Genomic DNA, 8,325 nt, shown 5'->3' with positions numbered 1-8,325 from the left:
TTCTGTGTGTGTTTGTGTGTGTGTTTGTGTGTGTGTGTTTGTGTGTGTGTGTTTGTGTGTGTGTGTTTCTTTCTGTGTGGTTTGTGGTGTGTGTGTGTTTCTTTCTGTGTGGTTTGTGGTGTGTGTGTGTTTCTTTCTGTGTGGTTTGTGGTGTGTGTGTGTTTCTTTCTGTGTGGTGTGTGGTGTGTGTGTGTTTCTTTCTGTGTGGTGTGTGGTGTGTGTGTGTGTGTGTGTGTGTGTGTGTGTGTGTGTGTGTTTCTTTCTGTGTGGTGTGTGGTGTGTGTGTGTGTGTGTGTGTGTGTGTGTGTGTGTGTGTTTCTTTCTGTGTGGTGTGTGGTGTGTGGTGTGTGTGTGTGTGTGTGTGTGTGTGTGTGTGTGTGTGTGTGTGTGTGTGTGTGTGTGTGTGTGTTTCTTTCTGTGTGGTGTGTGGTGTGTGTGTGTGTGTGTGTGTGTGTGTGTGTGTGTTTCTTTCTGTGTGGTGTGTGGTGTGTGTGTGTGTGTGTGTGTGTGTGTGTTTCTTTCTGTGTGGTGTGTGTGTGTGTGTGTGTGTGTTTCTTTCTGTGTGGTGTGTGGTGTGTGTGTGTGTGTTTCTTTCTGTGTGGTGTGTGGTGGGTGTGTGTGTGTTTCTTTCTGTGTGGTGTGTGGTGGGTGTGTGTGTGTGTTTCTGTGTGTTGGGGTGTGTGTGTGTGTTTCTGTGTGTTGGGGTGTGTGTGTGTGTTTCTGTGTGTTGGGGTGTGTGTGATTGTCGTAAAGAAATTGAATCACCGTATTTAAAGAAATTATTCATTAAAATGACAGGTTCCATATCATTACGAAATGTCGTATTCATGATCTATGGAACAAGTGGTAATCTAATGTAATCTAATCTAATGACATCATATTGATGATTAGCCATGAAGAGTCATGAATTACCGAAAATTTTGCCAATACCAGTAACCAAATCTAAACTTGAAAATAAAAGATGACAATTTTTGTAATAAACCGTGACTCCTGTCAAGACCCTTTCGTCCCTGTTATCTAACCACGTAAGATGTCTGATATACCTCCATTCTGAAGTAACAGTGTGCATGCATTTAAAGATGAAGTGCATGATGTGAAGTTCTGTGACGGAGATACGAACCCAACATGTAATCCGATTGTTAACTAAGAAAAATCAAATGTTACGTATCGGTTTTTCTTACGAGCCGCTAGGTGTCTGAATAAAATAAGGATACAAACTTTTGTGCCTAAGCGACAATCGAACTGCACACCTACCGTGCATCCACGAATATAGCTTAAGTATCAGTTGCTTACTCATGAACTGTAAGATGTGTGCGTGTTTGACCAGAAATAACGACACCTGTTGCGATTGTTGGCAACACATGAACAGACATTGAAATTGCGCGTTTATTCTCACTAGCAGGTCGGTGTGCACTTGATAATGCTAGAAATGAAATTATGAATATTTTTGTACTGGATCAGGTTGCAGACCCACATACTTACCTTTGGAGGAGACCTAGAGAAGATTGCAGTCTTGGGGAAAGGAACGAAATGACTGAACTATACTGTTCCGAGAGATTCAGATCCTGGAAAGAGGAGATACGAATTCGAATCACAGTCCAGCACCAAATTTTTAAACGTCTCTAGTTCAATCAAGTACAAGTAAAAGAAGAGCCCTGTCCATTTAAGTGGCTATCGGTTCATCAAATAAAATTTGCTAATGTAAGTAAGCTTACTGGCGACTGTATATCTGTTTATCATGACCTCCACCCATGTCATTACGCAAAATAACCCGGCTCTGTCCAGTTTGGAATGAAGGAACGTGAAGTTTGATACGGATTCTGGATTATAACGTCTTTCTCTTTAGGTTACCACAGGTAAAGGAAATCTGTTTGTGCCTGTTAACAGTAAATGCCTGAACCCAAACATTGCACTTGTGATAGTTCGTTCCACGAGACCATTGTGGTCACATTACCCAGCCCCAGGAGTGTGCTGTAACGGATGATGTGCTTAGCTTGCAAAATTAGTCACGGTGGAAAAAATGCGAGTCTATTAAATGGTCAAGTAGAAGCAAGCTTCTGACGCAGAGATTATGCTATTCTCATGTCAGCAGGATGTAAAGACTCTTCTAGGCATCATAGGCTGGATGTGAAGCCATTTTGATTTTTCACAAATTCAGCAAATTTCTTGGTTCGCGAAAATCCACTGAAGTGTGAAGTTGCCGGATAATTCGATTATTACTGCTATTATTAATATCATTTTATTCATACCGCTGCTGTAACGCTAGTGTTTGAACATCATTTAATGCCTTTTGGTCACTATAGAAGTTGTTTCCCAAGAACAGTTTCTTTCCCTGTCTACGGAATCCTTTTCATGTTAATATCAAACACCAGCAATTAGTCGTAGATTACATTAAAACTAAAGTAATTGACGAAGACGTTACTTGGTAACAAAATCGCACTGCTTTTCTTCATTTACTTTCGCCTAGAAATGGCTATCGAGTACTGACAAACCAAAAGGCAAGTGATCTTACTGCCTTCCGATATACGTTGCTGTTAGTTCTTCCACATGATTTGGTCGACATGACCTGTTTAAAGTAGTGTATGACAGTGTTTTAGAAAATCTATTGTTTCCCTTTGCAATAAACAGAAGTATTTTCATTCTAAGCTGTCCAAGTACAAAATTTTCGCAATATTAGTTCAAATTTAATACTCGCTTCTATAATGTAGGAAAGTATTTCATAGTCGAAAACTCGCATCCGAAACGTTGACCTTACACTTAGTCGCTGACCATAAATTCTAGCTCAGAGTGACACCAGTGTAAATAACCTAATGTAGCGTAGACTGTTTGCCAGTGCTCTATCTCACCGGAAAATACGCAATTCACTCATTTGGCTCCATAAGTACACTGTAACAGTAATTTCTGTGTGAAATTTGTCAGTGAGCTTTCGCCTTCCAACCGGCAAAATACGGAAGAGTACGGCCGGTAAACAATTCACAAATCACGATTTAGTGCCGATAAGACGATTTCTTTAAACATTGTCGAAGCTGAGGGAATTTAGTTTCTGCTTAAATCGTCTTAAGCAGCAACGTTCACAGATCTCAAATAGGAAAAAGCTGAATATCCAGGTACGAAGGTTGTAAAACAAACTTCCCACAGATTGTGTCAGGTTGATCTTTTCGTCTGATAACACTGCTTAAGTATTCTGTCTAAGAGGTATCACAAGTAGTATCCCTGTAGCTGTGGGAATCATAGGTTGAAAACGAGTTTAACACCAATGGGTACAGGGCTGCTAAATTTTCAAAATTATTATCAACCTAAGTCTGAGTTCATCCACAAACTGAGGCGTATTTATAATATTGAAGCTATACTGTGTATCCTTTTCTTTCTTGAGTGGTAATTGGAAGGACTTTACACAGACATATACAATACTATGAATACTTCGAACGTTATGGTTAACGTTGCTCTCTTAAAAAATACTTCTTTTTTTAAATTCTTCTGGGTCTTAAGCGTACAATATGTGTTGTAGATACAGTCTCAGACCAAAAAATTGACCGCCGAGTCGTTCACGTAAGGTGGACAATACAGTCATGCTCCTCTCAGAATTGTCTGGCAATATGCTCGATCTGGCAACATGTTGACTGCGGCACTTCCCAGAGGAAGTCTTGACTCCAGTCTTAGTACATTACTCTTGACTACGACCGTAGTCGTGAGGTAAAACGCGAGACCAGCTAATATGATATTGTAGATTCGCTTGAATTACACTCATAGCTTCTGCACCGAGAGGAAAGGGGCGATAAAAACTTTGTCGATATGTGCTTTCGGTCGCCAGACATCATATTAGCTGGTCTCGCGTTTTGCCTCAAGACTACGGTCGTGTTCCAGCAGCGGTATGAATAAAATGATACTAATAATAACAGTAATAATCGAATTATCCGGCAACTTCACACTTCAGTGGATTTTCGCGAACCAAGAAATTTGCTGAATTTGTGAAAAATCAAAATGGCTTCACATCCAGCCTATGATGCCTAGAAGAGTCTTTACATCCTGCAGACATGAGAATAGCATAATCTCTGCGTCAGAAGCTTGCTTCTACTTGACCATTTAATAGACTCGCATTTTTTCCACCGTGACTAATTTTGTAAGCTAAGCACATCATCCGTTACAGCACACTCCTGGGGCTGGGTAATGTGACCACAATGGTCTCGTGGAACGAACTATCACAAGTGCAATGTTTGGGTTCAGGCATTTACTGTTAACAGGCACAAACAGATTTCCTTTACCTGTGGTAACCTAAAGAGAAAGACGTTATAATCCAGAATCCGTATCAAACTTCACGTTCCTTCATTCCAAACTGGACAGAGCCGGGTTATTTTGCGTAATGACATGGGTGGAGGTCATGATAAACAGATATACAGTCGCCAGTAAGCTTACTTACATTAGCAAATTTTATTTGATGAACCGATAGCCACTTAAATGGACAGGGCTCTTATTTTACTTGTACTTGATTGAACTAGAGACGTTTAAAAATTTGGTGCTGGACTGTGATTCGAATTCGTATCTCCTCTTTCCAGGATCTGAATCTCTCGGAACAGTATAGTTCAGTCATTTCGTTCCTTTCCCCAAGACTGCAATCTTCTCTAGGTCTCCTCCAAAGGTAAGTATGTGGGTCTGCAACCTGATCCAGTACAAAAATATTCATAATTTCATTTCTAGCATTATCAAGTGCACACCGACCTGCTAGTGAGAATAAACGCGCAATTTCAATGTCTGTTCATGTGTTGCCAACAATCGCAACAGGTGTCGTTATTTCTGGTCAAACACGCACACATCTTACAGTTCATGAGTAAGCAACTGATACTTAAGCTATATTCGTGGATGCACGGTAGGTGTGCAGTTCGATTGTCGCTTAGGCACAAAAGTTTGTATCCTTATTTTATTCAGACACCTAGCGGCTCGTAAGAAAAACCGATACGTAACATTTGATTTTTCTTAGTTAACAATCGGATTACATGTTGGGTTCGTATCTCCATCACAGAACTTCACATCATGCACTTCATCTTTAAATGCATGCACACTGTTACTTCAGAATGGAGGTATATCAGACATCTTACGTGGTTAGATAACAGGGACGAAAGGGTCTTGACAGGAGTCACGGTTTATTACAAAAATAGTCGTCTTTTATTTTCAAGTTTAGATTTGGTTACTGGTATTGGCAAAATTTTCGGTAATTCATGACTCTTCATGGCTAATCATCAATATGATGTCATTAGATTAGATTACATTAGATTACCACTTGTTCCATAGATCATGAATACGACATTTCGTAATGATATGGAACGTGTCATTTTAATGAATAATTTCTTTAAATACGATGATTCAATTTCTTTATGACAATCACACACACACACACACACACACACACACACACACAGAAACACACAGAAACACACAGAAACACACAGAAACACACACACACACACACACACAGAAACACACACACACACACACACACAGAAACACACACACACACACACAGAAACACACACACACACACAGAAACACACACACACACACAGAAACACACACACACACACAGAAACACACACACACACACAGAAACACACACACACACACAGAAACACACACACACACACAGAAACACACACACACACACAGAAACACACACACACACACAGAAACACACACACACACACACAGAAACACACACACACACACAGAAACACACACACACACACAGAAACACACACACACACACACACAGAAACACACACACACACACAGAAACACACACACACACACACAGAAACACACACACACACACACAGAAACACACACACACACACAGAAACACACACACACACACAGAAACACACACACACACACACAGAAACACACACACACACAGAAACACACACACACACAGAAACACACACACACACAGAAACACACACACACACAGAAACACACACACACACACACAGAAACACACACACACACACACAGAAACACACACACACACACACACAGAAACACACACACACACACACACAGAAACACACACACACACACAGAAACACACACACACACACACACACAGAAACACACACACACACACACACACAGAAACACACACACACACACACACACACAGAAACACACACACACACACACACACACAGAAACACACACACACACACACACAGAAACACACACACACACACAGAAACACACACACACACACACAGAAACACACACACACACACAGAAACACACAGAAACACACAGAAACACACAGAAACACACAGAAACACACACACACACACAGAAACACACAGAAACACACAGAAACACACACACACACACACACACACACACACACACACACACACACACACACACACACACACACATTCTTTTTTATTTTTATTTGTTTGTTGGGCTAGACTATCGGCGAGGCACGAAAATGCCTGTGAATGACTTTCTTAGTTTTGAGTACACTTACGAAAGAAATATAAAAACAACAATGAGAGTTAAGTTACTGATTTATGATGCTCAGTTTGCAGTCAGTTCTGAGTATTATTAGTAACTACGCTCCAGTCCCTAAACCTAGTTACAGATAGCGAATCAGACGCATTACGTATTCCAGGCCGTAGCAGCCGCGACTTGGAGACACCAGCTATGGTCACTTCCCAGACCGCTGTAGGATCACATCGGTTCGTCTTCTTCCTGCTGGTACTGTAACCGAGGTTTGGCAACAAGGCAACGTATGTTTGGCAACTCTGTGATCGACGAGTTACTTCCTGGTGTGCACGGAATTAAGCCTCAAAGTTCACTTGATTTTACCTGTCATTTCCATTGAATGATCTGAGTTATTATCGCTTGAAGGGTAACAAAAGAGTGAAAATTTACGGTTTTCAGCCCAGGAAAGTCGTTGCAGGTGGAAATCGCAACTAATCTCGACCTTTAAATAGCGGTTTACGAGTTCTAGTTCCTATTGCCCTCGAAATAGGAAGCTGAGATCCATACCTCCTCGCCAGCTCTGTGGTAACGTGCTGACCTGTGAAACAGCGTCTGTTACGGTTCGGAGTTCCCGTCTCACTGACTAACGTTTTTATCCCTTCTGTGAAAGAGCTACAAGCAGTCAGATCAAACATCAATAAGGAAATCGCAAGAAAACGCTTTCAGCTTATAGTGCAATGTTGAAAAACTTACAATGCTGCACAACAGGTAACGCCTCTTTCCGCTGCTGACAAGTGAATTTTGGGTTTCTAGGAATACGTAACTATATTTCTGAAATGCCACATTTGCATATCTCTTGAGTATGACACAGAATACCAATTAAACACAGACCCAATCAAAATCTAAGTGAGTAGTATTTCACTAATTCGTGTCGATAGAGGCATGCTTGTGTACAGATACTTTCGTCGTAAGGTTATCATGGTTAGTTTTATTTCATTTCTTATAATACAGTGCACAATTTTCGTAAGGTTTCCTTTAGTGTTGTTAAAACAATAGTAAACATGAGAGAAATTAATCATCAACGATATATGCGAATTCTCTGATGTTACCTATGACAGTCTGACGATGCACATGCAGTTTATTGATTACATGCATGTAGAAAACTTGTTCTGAGTTAAAGCTGTCAAAGTTTGAAGAAGAATAAAATATCACTACCACACGACGGCTAATGTAGAAAATACTTTTCTGACATATTATGGCACGATGCGCTCTCCCAGCACATCTTCGAGATGCATCTGCTGCCTGCTGTCTATTAAACCTGAATAGAACAAAATGTCACAGTAGTTAGTCCTTTTTCCACATGCGACTACTTTGGGTTGAGAAGTGAAGGGAATTATGTTCAAAGTTCCATTAGATTGATAACTTCAGCAGAGAGCAGAATTGCGTTTTATTAAATGTAGCACTGAATGTATTCGAACTCGCGACATCTTATCTATGCTACAAGCTGACACGTAGCTACAACAGCTCCAGAGCTCGGCAACTATTCCTCCAGAACTTTTGGATTCCACAGCACTGTGAGATTATGCATATGGCCAGGTCTTGACTTCTGAGAGACAAACAGTTACAGCTTTTCTTTTGGACTGAGCGACGTTTTCTAGTAACAGATAGCGCAATAGAATAGCTCAAGTGGAAAGGAACACTTCCTATTTAAACTTCTGCATCCTACACTGTTGGCAGTTGTGTGTAGGTAGCAGTTACGTGATTTTATTTCTGTGATTACAAAATAGTCGAATGTATGCACTGGGTAGCCGAGGCAGCTAGTTCACGGTGATTCGGTCAACCAAATAAATGAATTTACTGAAC

The sequence above is a fragment of the Schistocerca americana genome, chromosome X, assembly GCF_021461395.2.
Source record: "Schistocerca americana isolate TAMUIC-IGC-003095 chromosome X, iqSchAmer2.1, whole genome shotgun sequence".
Lineage (NCBI taxonomy): Eukaryota > Metazoa > Arthropoda > Insecta > Orthoptera > Acrididae > Schistocerca > Schistocerca americana.
Note: the sequence above shows the minus strand (reverse complement) of the source record.